This window comes from Callithrix jacchus, chromosome 10, assembly GCF_049354715.1.
Source record: "Callithrix jacchus isolate 240 chromosome 10, calJac240_pri, whole genome shotgun sequence".
Classification (NCBI taxonomy): Eukaryota; Metazoa; Chordata; class Mammalia; order Primates; family Cebidae; genus Callithrix; species Callithrix jacchus.
In genome coordinates, this window is record NC_133511.1 from 18,487,133 (window position 1) to 18,503,462 (window position 16,330).

Consider the following 16,330-nt stretch of genomic DNA (forward strand, 5'->3'; position numbering starts at 1 on the left):
TAAATTTTTTTGAGACAGGGTCTCTCTCTCTCTCTCTCTCTCTCTCTCTCTCTCTCTCTCTCTCTCTCTGTGTGTGTGTGTGTCATCCAGGCTGGAGTGTGGTGGCACGCTCTCAGCTCACTGTAACCTCCTGGGTTCAAGGGATTCTCCCGTCTCTACCTCCCAAAGTGCTGAGATGACAGGTATGAGTCACTGTGCTGGCCAAAAAAGTTAGCATCCTTAAAATGAAAACTATAAACATGCAAAGCATGGGTTGCCCTGTCTCGTAGTCATAATCTCCATTTCATGACAGATAGTCCGCATATGAAAGAAATCTCTTTCATTTGAATTGACGTCAGTTGAATTGCTAAAAATAAATCCAGAAGCATCTTTAGGGATTAGAGTACATGATGCTTCATACAAGTTCATTTCCTTTTATAATGCTGCCCTGATTTTGGTTTTACTGTTGAAGTTGATAATATTTTTGCAAATTCAGATTACAGATTAGTTCTGATTTCATTGTATTTTACAACAGTATTATCTCTTCTTTTGCATTTCTTCTACTAAAGTATTTACAAATGACTGCAGCTCACAGCGAATATTCAAACACTGCCAATGAACATTATTGAATAGCATTCAGATAATCTGACACTGAGCTTTCCTAACACTATACAGAATCCCAGATTGAATCCCAATTTTAGTATTTATTTTGCCTCCAAAACTTGTTACTTCTTGGATCCCCACTCACTGGGTTTATATAAAGCAAACTGTGCACATAAACTCATTACTATCTATTTTACTTGCAGAAATACTTGTGCTTAGCAGCAAACAGGGCCATGAGCATACACTTCTGACGTGGCAGCGAAAGTGAATTGACAGGGATGGGTTCCTGCTATGTTTTGGAGTGGGCAACACCATCAGGATATTACAATACAACCCTTTTTAAAAAAATTTTTTTAATTGTTTAAATAAATGTTTAATTTTAATTTTTTGTGGGTACAGAGTAGGCGTATATATTTACGGGGTACATGAGGTGTTTTGATACAGCCATGCAATGCTTATACAACCTATTTTAATAGTCTTAGTGCAACCAGGTGCAGTGGCTTACACCTGTAATCCCAGCACTTTGGGAGGCCAAGGTGGGCGGATCACCTGAGGTCAGGAGTTTGAGACCAGCCTGGCTACCAAGGTGAAAGGCTGTCTCTGCTAAAAATACAAAAAATCAGCTGGGCATGGTGTCATGCTCCTGTAATCCTAGCTATTATGAAGGCTGAGGCAGGAGAATCACTTGAACCCGGGAGGCAGAGGTTGCAGTGAGCCAAGATTGCGCCACTGCACTCCAGCCTAGGCAACAAGAGCAAAACTCCATCGCCAAAAAAAAAAAAAAAAAAAAGTCTCAATGTGCTTCATCATCGTTTTGTTGACACAGTAACATTCTAACTAAACAGGATGAGTATTAGAAACTAAGAGGGAAATAAGGCTGGGCGTGGTGGCTCATGCTTATAATCCTAGCTTTTTCGGAGGCCAAGGCAGGTGAATCACTTGAGGCCAGGAATTTGAGACCAGCCTGGCTAACATGGTGAAACTCCATCTCTACCAAAAATACAAAAGTTAGCCAGGCTTGGTGGGACCCACCTGTAATCCCAGCTACTCAGGAGGCTGAGGCAGGAGAATCACTTCAACTGGGGAGGTGGAGGTTACAGTGAGCTGAGTTTGTGCCACTGCACTCCCGCCTGGGTGACAGAGAGAGAATCTGTCTGAAAAAAAAGAAAGAAAAAAGGAAAGAAAGAAAGAGAGAGAGAGAGAGAGAGAAAACTAAGAGGGAAATGAGATTGGATAGTTGGGGTGGGTGAGGACTCTCAGAAAGGAGGGAGGGCTTGCCAGCAGAAGAGGCACATTTTCAATAGTGAGAAATGGCTGGGGAAAGCGAAAGCCATGGGGGCACCCATGATGAGACTGGAAACATTATGGGATTTCATCCACACTTGCTTGGGTAACCTTCTGTTGCCACTGGGAAACCAGTGGGACTTTCTCCTCCAAGTTGAACAAAGGCCCATACACTTAACCACTTTCACTTGTTCCTAGAGGCCGTGAAGTATCTTGGGTGCTTCAAGGTGCAGGAACTATGCTCATACAATGGGAAGGTAACTCAGTATATACAAATTAGGTGCTTACAGGTCTCACACTTGTCAGCTGGCTCCATTCAGTTTCATACTTGGGTCTTTTTCATGCTATTTTGTTCCTTGAATAGACCAGGACTCTGTAAGCTGAGACCTTTATAAATTCCCTTCCTTGCCAGTTTACACTGACTTTTTTTTTTTTTCGAGATGGAGTTTCGCTGTTGTTACCCAGACTGGAATGCAATGGCAGGATCTCGGCTCACCACAACCTCCGCCTCCTGGGTTCAAGCAATTCTCCTGCCTCAGCCTCCCAAGTAGCTGGGACTACAGGCACGCATCACCATGCCCAGCTAATTTTTGTATTTTTAGTAGAGACGGGGTTTCACCTTGTTGACCAGGATGGTCTCGATCTCTTGACCTTATGATCTACCCGCCTCGGCCTTCCAAAGCGCTGGGATTATAGGCGTGAGCCACCGCGCTGGCCTTTGTACCCATAGTTTAAGGCTAAATCCCTTTTTGTCTGGGCTACTGGTTGCCAAATCCCTTTTTGTCTAGTGTAGTGGTTTCACGTAAGACTGCTTCTCTACCTGCATGGTTACTCAAATGCAGTAGTGAAATAAAATCAATGCACAGCCATACGATTACTACATAGAATGTGTAAAGAGTGATGCAGATCTATTTATACACAAATATAGTAAACTCCATAATATATTATTAGATTTTTTAAAAGTATAAGTCTCCAGAAAACATTTATAGTACTACGAGTGTATGTGTGTGCATGTGTGTGTTTATAATTGCATAGAAATAATTCTGGGCTGGGAGTGGTGGCTCACGCCTGTAATCCCAGCACTTTGGAATGCTGAGGTGGGTAGATCATGAGGTCAGGAGTTCAAGACCAGCTTGACCAACATGGTGAAACCCCATCTCTACTAAAATACAAAAATTAGCTGGCCGTGATGGCATACACCTGTAATCCCACCTACTTAGGAGGCTGAAGGAGGAGAATCGCTTAAACCCAGGAGGCAGAGGTTGCAGTGAGCCGAGATCATGCCACTGCACTCAAGCCTGGGCAACAAAGTGGGACTCCATCTCAAAAAAAAAAAAAACAAAAAAAAAAGAAATAATTTTGGAAGGATACATGCTAAACTCAACTCTAACAAGTGTGTATCTGACAGGAATGAAACTTCATTTTTTACTTTTATTTTAAATTATTTTAATTTGCAAGCAGCACTTCTACAATTTGAAACGAAAATTAAAAACCCCAAACCAGCCGGGCCTGGTGGCTCATGCCTGTAATCCCAGCACTTTGGGAGGCCAAGATGGGCAGATCACTTGAGGTCAGGAGTTCGAGACCAGCCTGGCCAACATGGTGAAACCCCTGCCTTTCAAAAAAAAAATTTTTTTAACTCCAAACGGTTGCTCGTCTTAGATTCACTTGAATCGGTAGCCCTGAAGAAAATTCCTAAATTAGACTTTCTTCTGTTCTTGACTGAACAAGGATGAATGGATCACCCAATCCTGTGCCAGGTACAGGAAAAACGCTGGACAGTTACAGATGAAAGGAGCATGTTGCCCTTTAAGGACTTCAAAGTTTAGAGGCAGAAGAGACAAGAAAACAAGAAATTAAAGTACAGAAGGATATATGCCTCAGAGCTGTACCTTGAAAGGAAAAGGATGGACAGCACAGACTTTAAAGTGGTAACAGGAGGGTAAGGAAGCCTTCCAGAGAAGGTAAGAATTGAGAGAAGTCTTTTATTTTCCATTACTTTATCATAAAAAAATTCAAACATACAGAAAAGTTGAAATACCTGCAGATGCACCACCTAAATTCAACAATTGAACATTTTGTTATATTCACTTAATATGTAATACAAATAAATATAAAACCATTTGAAGGTTCACCCATAAATATTTAAACCCCAGCTCCTAAGAATGACAATATCTCACATAACCACAATGCCATTATCAACATAAAAATAACATTAATTCTCCCCCACCCTTTTTTTGAGTCTCTGTCTGTCATTCAGGCTGGAGTGCAGTGGCACGACTTCGGCTCACTGCAACCTCTACCTCCCAGGTTCAAGTGATTCTCCTGCCTCAGCCTCCCAAGTAGCTGGGACTACAGGCGTGCACCACCACACCCAGTTAATTCTTGTATTTTTAGTAGAGACAAGGTTTCACCACGTTGGCCTGGATGGTCTCGCACTCCTGACCTCAAGTGATCCACCCACCTCGACCTCCCAAAGTGCTGTACAGGTGTGAGCCACTGTGCCCAGCCACAAGTATTATTCTCTAAATGTCATTGTGGTTAGATGTGGTGACAGAAGCTTTAGTGAGCTCTAGAGCTCTAGCTTGTCCTTGCTTTGCTCTGATCAGTGTCCAGAAATGCTTGCCAATTGCTGACCCTGTTGACCACCAGTGACCATCAGGCACTTGGTGATGGATCCACAGAGGGGGCGGCTGCCCAGGTGGCTCTCCATGAGCCTTCTCACCATAGCCCTATGTCAGTGGCCAGATGCAGTTCCCTTCCCACATTGGTGACTCCTCTTCTGATTCTGACTGCCCTCTTGGTCTTTCATTTCCCCAGCTTCTACAACTGTGTGAAGCATAATTCCCATAATAAATTCCTTATCTCCGCCGGGTGCGGTGGCTCACGCCTATAATCCCAGCACTTTGGGAGGCCGAGGCGGGTAGATCACGAGGTCAAGAGATCGAGACCATCCTGGTCAACAAGGTGAAACCCCGTCTCTACTAAAATACAAAAATTAGCTGGGCATGCTGGCGCGCGCCTGTAGTCCCAGCTACTCAGGAGGCTGAGGCAGGAGAATTGCTTGAACCTAGAAGGCGGAGGTTGTGGTGAGCCGAGATCCTGCCATTGCACTCCAGCCTGGGTAACAAGAGCAAAACTAAAAAAATTCCTTATCTCATCATTCATAATGGTTCTACCTCCCTCACTGATACATTTACTAGTACTGGCCATGGTTTCAGGAGAGAGATCATTAAGGATGGGAATTGGAAACTGGTTCTCTGATCTAATTCAACTTAAGTGCATTCATGATTGTTGCCAGCAGTCAACAGTTACTTACATTCTAGCTGTAATCACTTGTGATAAATGCTTATAGAAGGAAAAGCTGGGCCGGGCGCGGTGGCTCACGCCTGTAATCCCAGCACTTTGGGAGGCCGTGGTGGGTGTGGTGGGTGGATCACAAGGTTAAGAGATCGAGACCATCCTAGTCAACATGGTGAAACCCTGTCTCTACTAAAAATACAAAAAATTTAGCTGGGCATGGTGGCTCGTGCCTATAATCCCAGCTACTCGGGAGGCTGAGGCAGGAGAATCACTTGAACCCAGGAGGCAGAGGTTGCAGTGAGCCGAGATCGCACCATTGCACTCCAAGAGTAGCAAGAGCGAAACTCCGTCTCAGAAAAAAAAAGAAGGCAAAGTTTTGGGTAGCCAAATATTTGCTGCTGTAGAACATTTTAGCAGAAACAGGAATGCTTTAAATTTCCACCCCAAGATCTGGAAAATGGACCAAAAACACTTTAAGACTGCCTTAAAAAAAATAAAAATAAAAAAAATTCTTATCTTTGGTAGCCTCAAGTTCAAGTTTTGTTTTGTTTTGTTTTGTTTTTGTAGAGACAGGGTTTCACCATGTTGGTCAGGCTGGTCTCGAACTCCCAACCTCAGGTGATCTGTCCACCTCGGCCTCCCAAAGTACTGGGATTTCAGGCATGAGCCACTGAGTCTGGCCAAGCTCAAGATTTTTGATCACCGAACCCTAAGTGTTCACTTGCATCAGACAGAATTTCAGTGCAAAATGAATAAATAACCTACCAGGGTGTCTTATTTTCAAAATAAGACCATTGGTTGGGAAGGAGTAAGACCCTGAATCTTAGGATACAGACATGTGGATGGATTCCTATGAGGCCAAAAACCGTAAACCAAGCTTGACCAATCTGTGGACCCGCAGGCTGCAGGTGTCCCAGGATGCCTTTGAATGTGGCCCAACACAAATTCGTAAACTTTCTTAAAACATTATGAGGTTTGGCCTGCGTGGTGGCTCATACCTGTAATCACAGCACTTTGGGAGGCCAAGCCGGGTGGATCACCTGAGATCAGGAGTTCAAGACCAGCCTGGTCAACATGGTGAAACCCTGTCTTCACAAAAAATATAAAACTTAGCTGGGCATAGTGGCACGCACCTGTAATCCCAGCTACTCGGAAGGCTGAGGCAGGAGACTCGCTTGAACCTGGGAGGCTGGGGTTGTAGTGAGCCGAGATGGCATCGTTGCACTCCAGCCTGGGCAACAAGAATGAAACTGTGTCTCAAAAACAACAACAAAAACATTAGAGTTTATTTGTTGTGACTTTTTTGCTTTTTCCTTTTTTTTTTTTTTGCTCATCAGCTATTGTTAGTGTTCGTGTATTTTATGCGTGGCCCAAGACAAATATTTCAATGTGGCCCAGGGAAGCCAAAAGATTGGACGCTCCTGCCTTAAACCCTAAATTCGGCTGTCCATCCTTAGTCAAAAAAAGTGACCTTCCTCTCTATCTGCAGTTAATCTTCCCTTACCTGAAGAACCTGTGCCCTCCCCGGAGCTAGTGGCCTCTCAGGGTACTCTGATCCCTTAGGAACTCAACCCTACCCCCTCTTTTAGATCTGTAAGCTCAGAGATTCAAGTCACAGCAGGCCACAGGGTGACTCATGAGAAAGTACCATACACACCAAAAGAATATTGAGAGTTTGTCAGTGTATACATTGATTCACGTTTTCTTTAACATCGTTTCATATTTACGGCAAAGCTGTAAGAATAGTACAGGCCGGGTGCAGTGGCTCCTGCCTGTAATCCCAGCACTTTGGGAGGCCGAGGTGGGCAGATCACGAGGTCAGGAGATCGAGATCATCCCGGCCAACATGGTGAAATCCTTTCTCTACAAAAATACAAAAACTAGCTAGGTGTGGTGGCACATGCCTGTAACCCCAGCTAATTGGGAGGCTGAGGCATGAGAATAGCTTGAACCCAGGAAGCAGAGGTTGCAGTGAGCCGAGATCGTGACACTGCACTCCAGCCTGTTGACAGAGCCAGAGTCTGTCTCTAAAACAAAAAACAAACAAAAAAGTGCAAACAATTCCCTTCACCTTTTACCAAGATCCTCGAATGATGATTTATACTGACTGAAAGTCAGGGAATATGTAGGGGAACAGATCCTGAAGGTGTTGGATCAGTATGGAAGAAATATACTTTTGGATTTGGATGAATTTATTTATTTGTTTGTTTTTAAGACAGAGTCTCTGCTGCTCAGTCTGGAGTGCAGTGGCACAATCTCAGCTCACTGCAAACTCCACCTCCCAGGTTCAAGTGATTCTCCTGCCTTAGCCTCCTGAGTAGCTGGGATTACAGGCACCTGCTACCACACCCAGCGAAATTTTGTATTTTTAGTAGCGATGGAGTTTCACCATGTTGGCCAGGCTGGTCTCGAACTCCTGACCTCAGCTGATCCATCCGCCTCAACCTCCCAGCTGGGATTACAGGGTGAGCCACCATGCCTGGCCTGGATGAATTAATTAATTGAATTTATTAATAAGAATACACACCCTGGGCCGGGCCCGGTGGCCTATGCCTGTAATTCCAGTGATTTGGGAGCCTGAGGCGGGTGGATCACAAGGTGAAGCGATTGAGATCATCCTGGTCAATGTGATGAAACACTGTCTCCACTAAAAATACAAAAATTAGCTGGGCGTGATGGTGTGTGCCTGTAGTCCCAGCTACTCAGGAGGCTGAGGCAGGAGAATCACTTGAACCCAGGAGGTGAAGGTTGCAGTGAGCTGAGATTGAGCCACTGTACTCCAGCCTAGCCACAGAAGGAGACTCTGTCTCAAAAAAAAAGAATGCACACCCTGAAAAACCTTTATCGGCCAGGTGTGGTGGCTTACGCTTGTAATACCAGAACTTTGGGAGGCTGAGGCAAGAAGATGCTTGAGGCCAGGAGTTCAAGACCAGCCTGAGCAACATAGCAAGACCTTGTCTCTACAAGAAAATAAAATAAAATAAAAGCATGGTGGCTCACACCTGTAATCCAAGCACTTTGGAGGCCAAGGCGGGTGGATTACCTGAGGTCGGGAGTTCAAGACAAGCCTGACCAACATGGTGAAACCCCGTCTTTAAAAAAATAATAAAATTAAATTTAAAAAGAAGAAAAAGAAAAAATAAATAAACTTTTCTGGCTGGGGAGAGACTGCCCCTCCCTGGGCTGGCCAATTTTTAGAGATAGCAAAGGGCTCAGCCAGAAGCCTGTCTTTGATATGCAGATGAACCAGTCCCAGACCCACACCCCCTCTATCTGTCCTATACATTCCCATAGGCAAAATTCTTCTGCCCAGTACCAGCTCCCAGTCAATTAGGGACCAACGTATAGCCCAAAGCTACTGAAATTATTCAAACTACCCTGGCTTGCCTTTCCCGCAAAACCCCCCACCACAAAAAGCACTAGCCTAAACCTCCTCCACACTTGTCTTCTGCCCTTTGACCACCTCAGTGTCTTTTCCTTTTGGCCCTGCATGGCATGCCATGCTTCCTGTCCCTCGGATCCGGGAGTACAATAAACTCTGTTTTCCTGAGCCTGTCCTCTGGCTCCTCTTGTGGCCACATCTGTCTGGCCATCTCATAAAAGAATGCAGGACCGGGCATGGTGGCTCACGCCTATAATCCCAGCACTTTGGGAGGCTGAGGTGGGTGGATCGCCTGAAGTCAGGAGTTTGAGACCAGCCTGGCCAACATAGTGAAACTCCGTCTCTACTAAAAATACAAAAAATTACCAGCATAGCAATAAGAGCAAGACTCTGTCTCAGAAAAAAGAAAGAAAGAATGCAAAGCAACCAGGCACACTCCTGGAATCCCAGCACTTTGGGAGGCCGAAGCAGGAGGAATGCTTGAGGCCAGGAGTTTAATCCCAGCAATGTAGCGACACCCTCATCTCTACAAGATTATATTGTGGTGCACACCTGTGGAGGAGGCTGTGGTGGGAGGATCCCTGAGCCCAGGAGATCGAGGTTGCAGTGTGAGTTAGGATCATGCCATTCATTGCCCTCCAGCCTGAGCAACAGAGAAAATCCCTCTCTCTAAAGAAAAATAAATAGTGCTCGCTTCAGCAGCACATATACTAAAATTGGAACAATATAGAGAAGATTAATCAGCATGGCCCCTGCTCAAGGATGACATGCAAATTCATGAGGCATTCTATAAAAAAATGTAAAAAATAAATAAAAGTAGATAAATGTAAATTGTTTTTTGAGACAGAGCTTCATTCTTGTTGCCCAGGCTAGAGTGCAATGGCATGATCTCGGCTCCCTGCAACCTCCACCTCCCGGGTTCAAGCGATTCTCCTGCCTCAGCCTCCCAAGTAGCTGGGATTATAGACATCTGCCACCACTCGGGGCTAATTTTTGCATTTTTAATAGACACGGAGTTCCACCATGTTGGCCATGCTGATCTTGAACTCCTGACCTCAGATGATCCACTTGCTTCGGCCTCCCAAGTAAAAAAAAGTTTTAAAGAAGTAAAATGTGCACTAAGCAGAGGTTCTGAATTTAAGGTATCAGTTCGAGTTATTTTGAAATGGCTTTAGTAGTTTGCCTTTTTTTTTTTTTTTAAGAGACAGGGTTTTGGCCGGGCGCAGTGACTCACGCCTATAATCCCAGTGCTTTGGGAGGCCAAGGCAGGTGGATCAAAAGGTCAAGAGATCGAGACCATCCTGGTCAATATAGTGAAACCCTGTCTCTATTAAAAATACAAAAATTAGCTGGGCATGGTGGTGCATGCCTGTAGTCCCAGCTACTCGGGAGACTGAGGCAGGAGAATTGCTTGAATCCAGGAGGCGGAGGTTGCAGTGAGCCGAGATCGTGCCATTGCACTCCAGCCTGGGTAACAAGGGCGAAACTACATCTCAAAAACAAAAAAGAGAGAGATGGAGTCTTGCTCTGTCACCCAGGCTCGCTGCATCCTCTGCCTCCTGGGTTCAAGCCATTCTTCTATCTCAGCCTCCCCAGTAGCTGGGATTACAGGCGTGCCATGCCCAGCTAACTTTTGTATTTTTAGTAGAGATGGGGTTTCACCATGTTGGCCAGGCTGGTCTCAAACTCCTGACCTCCTGATCTACCCACCTTGGCCTCCCTAAATGCTGGGATTACAGGTGTGAGCCACCATGCCCGGCCACCTTCTGACAATTAAGAGTAAGAGCCCTTCAATCAATTCTTAGATTAGAAACAGTCCCCATACCCAGGCCCCTTGAATGAAGGAAAGACCCTTTGAGGAAAGATTTGCTACACTGTCGAAAAGTTATACTGTAAAGCTTCTTCTTAGCATTTCCTCAAAGAGACCTGCAGCCATTATACCAGGCAACTGTGCTTTAAGCAGAGAAAATGACCAGACATTTAGGACTTAGTAACCTTGGCTCAGAACTGGTGCTAATCCCTGGAGAACCAAAATGGCACAGTGTCCTATTGTCAGAGTAGGGGCTCATGGAAGTCAGATGATCTATGAAGTTTTGGCTTGGCTCCATTTCACAGCAAGCCCAGTGGTTCCCAGAACTCATCCCATCATTATTTCCCCAGTTCCAGAATGCACAGGGGGGTACGCATTGCAGTTTAGATATATTCAGTAGGTATCTGAGTAAACATACTCAGCAACTGGTAGAGTCCTCGTATTGGTTCTCTGACCCATGGAATGAAGGCTATCGTGATAGAAAAGGCCAAGTGGAATCCCCCAGAACTGTGTCTACATACTAAAATAGTAAACAAAAAACAATATCGCATTTCTGGAAGGATTGAAGAGATTAGTGCCACCAACGAGGTCTTGAAAGACACAGAGGTGATAATTCCTACCATATCCCTGCTCAAATCACCTGTTTGCCTGTCAGCAAGACTGAAGGACATAGGAGAATGAAAATGGGTTATCCAAAGCCTGGTGACTCCAATTGCAGCTGCTGTTCTAGGTATAACTTTGTTGCTAAGCAAATCAGTACATCCCATGAGATTTGGTTGCTTTTTCTGTTTTTCTATTGTTGTTGTTGAGATGGAGTCTCACTCTGTCTCCCAGGCCGGAGGGCAATGGTGTGATCTCGGCTCACTGCAATCTCCACCTCCTGGGTTCAAGCAATTCCCTGCCTCAGCCTCCCCAGTAGCTGGGCTTATAGGCACCTGCCACTGCACCTGACTAGTATTTTTAATAGAGACAGGGTTTCACTATCTTGGCCAGACTGGTCTTGAACTCCTGACCTCCTGATCTACCTGCCTCAGCCTCCCAAAGTGCTGGAATTATAGGCGTGAGCCACCTCGCCTGGCCTGCTTTTTCTGTTTTTTTGTTTGTTTACTTGTTTTGAGATAGTGCCTTGCTCTGTCACCCAGATTGGAGTGTGTCAGCATGACCACAGCTCACTGCAGCCTCCACCTCCTGGGCTCAAGTCATCTTCCCATCCCAGTCTCCCAAGTAGCTGGGACCTCAGGCACACACTACAAGTTGTCGCTTGTTGGCAAGATGTCTCGGTTCCTCACCACATGTGCCTCTCCTCGGACTAGATTATGACAGAAGCTGGAGACTCGATGGAGCCCTGAGGTAGCAACAGGAAGGTGTACTGCAGCCCTGCCGACTAAAGGAAAACTGTCTCTGGTGGTCTTTTCTAAAAGGTGTAGAGTAGAATGCATTTAACACGTCACTTGTAAACCAAGTACCGTGGTTGGCCAGGTACAGTGGCTCTGCCTATAATCTAGCCCTTTGGAAGACCAAGGCAGGAGGATCTCTTGAGCTCAGGAGTTCAAGACCAGCCTGAGCAACATGGCAAGATCCTGTCTGTACAAAAGGAGTTTTGCTCTTGTCGCCCAGGCTGGAGTACAATGGTGCAATCTCGATTTACTGCAACCTCCACCACCTGGGTTCAAGTGATTTTCCTGCCTCAGCCTCTTGAGTATCAGGGATTACAAATGCCCACCACCATGCCCAGCTAACTTTTGTATGTTTAGTAGAGATGGGATTTCACCATGTTGGCCAGGCTGGTCTGGAACTCCCGACCTCAGGTGATCTGCCCTCAGCCTCCTGAAGTGCTGGGATTATAGGCATGAGCCACCTCGCCCAGCGGGTTTTTTGTTGTTGTCTTTCTTTTTTTTTGAGATGGAGTTTCCTTCTTGTTGCCTACCACGCCACCACGCCGGCTAATTTTTGTATTTTTAGTAGATACAGGGTTTCACCATGATGTTGGTCAGGCTGGTCTCAAACTCCTGACCTTGTGATCCACCTGCCTCGGGCTCCCAAAGTGTTGGGATTACAGGTGTGAGCCACCGTGCTCTGCCAAAAAAAATTTTTTTTAATTAGCCAGGTGTGATGTTGCATGACTGTAGTCCCAGCTGCTTGGGAGGCTGAGGTGGGAGAATCACTTGAATCCAGGCGTTCAAGGTTTCAGTGAGCTGTGATTACACTCCAGCCCATCTCAAAAAAAAAAATGCTTTCACTTAAATATTTTTAAAATGCTATGTACTATTATTATTATAGCATGCAAATACTATTTTTAAATGTTATTTCTTTTAGTAGAGATGAGATCTCACTTCGTTGCCCAGGTTGGACTCGAACTTCTGGGCTCAAGTAATCCTTTCACCTCGACCTCCCAAAGTGCTGGGATTAAAGGCCTGAGCCACTGTGCCCAGCCTAAGTACTGTTTTTATTAATTTTCATTTCTTTTTTTTTTTTTCTGGAGATGGAGTTTTGCTCTTGTTGCCCAGGCTGGAGTGCAGTGGCACAATCTCAGCTCACTGCAACCTCTACCTCCCAGGTTCAAGTGATTCTCCTGCCTCAGCCTCCAGAGTAGCTGAGATGACAGGCATGTGCCACCATTCTCAGTTAATTTTTTTTTTCTTTTTTTAGTAGAGACAGGGTTTCACCATGTTGGCCAGGCTGGTCTCGAACTCCTGACCTCAGGTGAACTTCCTGCCTCAGCTTCCCAAAGTGCTGGGATTACAGGCGTGAGCCACTGAGTCCAGCCGTGCCATTGCTTCTCTTAATGTTTTGGACTTTAACTTACCTGTCAGTAAAAAAAAGAAAAAATTCCTGCCTCATTTTTCTTCATCCCTCAGAGAGATTTGTGAAGGTTCATTTAGCTCTTTAAAAACTAATATTAAGCCTAGTGGTCAATCCCATAAAGCCCCTCATTTACAAATGCAGAAACTGGCCAGGTGTGGTGGCTCACGCCTATAATCCCAACACTTTGGGAGGCCAAGGTGGGCAGATCATGAGGTCAGGAGTTCGAGACCAGCCTGACCAACATGGTGAAACCCCCTCTCTACTAAAAATACAAAAATTAGCTGGGTGTGGTGGTGCATGCCTATAATCCCAGCACTCAAGAGGCTGAGGCAAGATAATCGCTTGAACCTGGGAGACGGAGGTTGCAGTGAGCAGAGACTGCACCATTGCACTCCAGCCTGGGTAACAAGAGTGAAACTCCGTCTCAAAAACAAACAAACAAACAACAACAACAGAAAAAACAAATGCAGAAACTGGTCCCTAGAGAAGTTCAGAAGTTACCTGGGATCACACAGTTAGTGGCATAGCCAGGATTAGAGCTTCAGTCTCTGAAATTTCCAGTGTCTGCCTGGCTATACTACCTCTGCCTTAGAAGAAAAATGTCAGAATTTCTGGAAAGAATTTTCACATTTTTTTTTTTTAAGAACAGGGTTTCACCATGTTGGTCAGGCTGGTCTTGAACTCCCGACCTCAGGTGATCCACCCGCCTTGGCTTCCAAAGTGTGTTTTTTTTTAAATAGAGATGGGGTTTCACCATGTTGGCCAGGCTGGTCTTGAACTCCTGACTTCATGATCCAACCATCTCGGTCTCCTAAAGTGCTGGGATTACAGGTGTGAGCCACTGCGCCCGGCAAATTTTCACATTATTTATGACAACTCGTAGAGTAACAACTAGCTGTCAGTCAAGAGGAATACATCTAGTGTCATGATTCTTGAATACTGTGGTCTCAGGATCCCTTTACAGTCCTAAAAATTATTGAGGACCCTCAGCCAGGTGTGGTGGCTCACGCCTATAATCCCAGCACTTGGGAGGCCAAGGAGGGCAGATCGCGAGATCAGGATTTTAAGACCAGCCTGGCACAAATAGTAAAACTCCATTACAGGTGACAGGCACCTGTAATCCCAGCTACTCGGGAGGCTGAGGCAGGAGAATCGCTTGAACTCAGGAGGTGGAGGTTGCAGTGAACCAAGATCGCACCACTGCATTCCAGCCTGGACGACAGAGCAAGACTCTACCTCAAAAAAAAAAAAAAGAAAAAAAGAAAAGAAAAGAAAATAGTTCAGACTTTACAGACCTCTGAAAGGGTCTCTGGGACCTCTGGATTCACTTTGAGGACCCCTGTTGTAGCATTATTCCAGAGGACTCTGCTTTGTCCTGCAGACAGCATTCTTAGTACCTGCTAGGACAAAATAATCTATGTTTACCAGTTTAGCAGATGATACAAACTGGGAAGGGAATTATTAAAAAAGGTAAAATAATTAAAACTTTTAATTGTTTCAGCTTACCAGAATCAAACAAAATTAAATTGTATGTGGAATATATTGCATTTACATTCTGCTTTATTTTAAATTAGTTGCATGTGTCCTAGAAGCATGGGATGGAAGGAACTGACCAGATAGCAGTTTGTATGAAAAAGATCTGGTGGTTTAGGTCAACTACAAGCTAAATATGAACCAACAGCTTGTAACAGAATGTCAAGTGTAACCATTGAGCTGGGACAGAGGGTTACTTGGAGGAAAGGTGGGCAGAGGAGGGAGTAGTTACATTTTCTCTTCTCCAGCCCCACCTGGATACCCAGAAAGTGAAGATGCGTGGACAGGAGGCGATCAGCATTTAATTGTATCTGATAATGTGGTTTGAAAAAGTTTAAAGTTAAAGAAAAGTTAAATCTACAAGAAAAGGCTTCTTATAAGAAAAAACTATAAGAAAAGTTCTGTAGCCAAAAGGACAAGGACATTCTCCCATGGAAGCCACAGGCTCCACCAAAGTGGAGTCTGCATCAAGGGGGGAGCCCTGTTCAGGATGAGGCCAGGCAGCCATTCTCACTCTTGCTATGACGCTCTGAACATTGCTTGCCCCCAGCAGTTTGCTCTGGCAAGAGGCCTCTGTCCAGGGATCTGCTGGCTTCTGTTAAACTCTCGGGCTGGATCTCAGCATTACCCACACTCTTCCTCAACATCACCCTTTGGAACTTGGCATGGACTCCTTGGGCTCAGCTCTTCCTGAGGCCCCAGGAAGGGTCTTGGGAGAAAGGGTCTTGGCTTCTTCCTGCCTGTCCCCAAGACAGTGTCTTTGTGCCTTGTGAAATGATTCCATCCTTTCTCTCTTGGGTCAAGAGACAAGTCCCTCCAAAGATCAGCAGGGATGGCCCTGGCTGGCACACACTTCAGGGCGGTTTCTCCTGCTCTGCTCCAGTCTAAGTCAGTCAAGAATGGCATTCTGGTCTTGCTACCGGAAAGGGGTCCCAATCCAGACCCCAAGAGTGGGCTCTTAGATCATGTGCAAGAAAAAATTTAAGGCAAGTCCATAAATTGAAAACAAGTTGGACTGGGCGTGGTGGCGGGCACCTGTAATCCCAGCACTTTGGGAGGCCGAGGCCGGTGGATCACGAGGTCAAGAGATCAAGACCATCCTGGTCAACAAGGTGAAACCCTGTCTCTACTAAAAATACAAAAATTAGCTGGGCATGGTGGTGCGTGCCTGTAGTCCCAGTTACTCGGGAGGCTGAGGCAGGAGAATTGCTTGAACCCAGGAGGCGGAGGTTGCGGTGAGCCGAGATCGTGCCATTGCACTCCAGTCTGGGTAACAAGAGCGAAATTCCGTCTCAAAAAAAGAAAAGAAAGAAAAGAAAACAAGTTGATTAAGAAAGCAAAGGAATAAAAGAATGGCCGGGATTGGTGGCTCAAGCCTGTAATCCCAGCACTTTGGGAGGCCAAGGCGGGGGGACCACAAGGTCAAGAGATTGAGACCATCCTGGTCAACATGGTGAAACTCCGTCTCTACTCAAAATACAAAAATTAGCCGGGCATGGTGGCGCACGCCTGTAGTCCCAGCTACTCGGGAGTCTGAGGCAGGAGAATCGCTTGAACCCAGGAGGCGGAGGTTGCAGTGAGCCGAGATTGTGCCACTGCACTCCAGCATGGGTAACAAGAGCGAAACTCCG

General features: G+C 45.6%; 1 non-coding gene across 1 annotated transcript; it reads left to right on the top strand.

Moving 5' to 3' along the window:
* Window positions 1-9,237: 9,237 nt before the first annotated feature.
* Window positions 9,238-9,348, top strand: LOC118145908 (U6 spliceosomal RNA). Its single transcript, XR_004731393.1, has one exon. It is a non-coding gene; the product is annotated as a U6 spliceosomal RNA (small nuclear RNA).
* The last annotated feature ends 6,982 nt before the right edge of the window (window positions 9,349-16,330 follow it).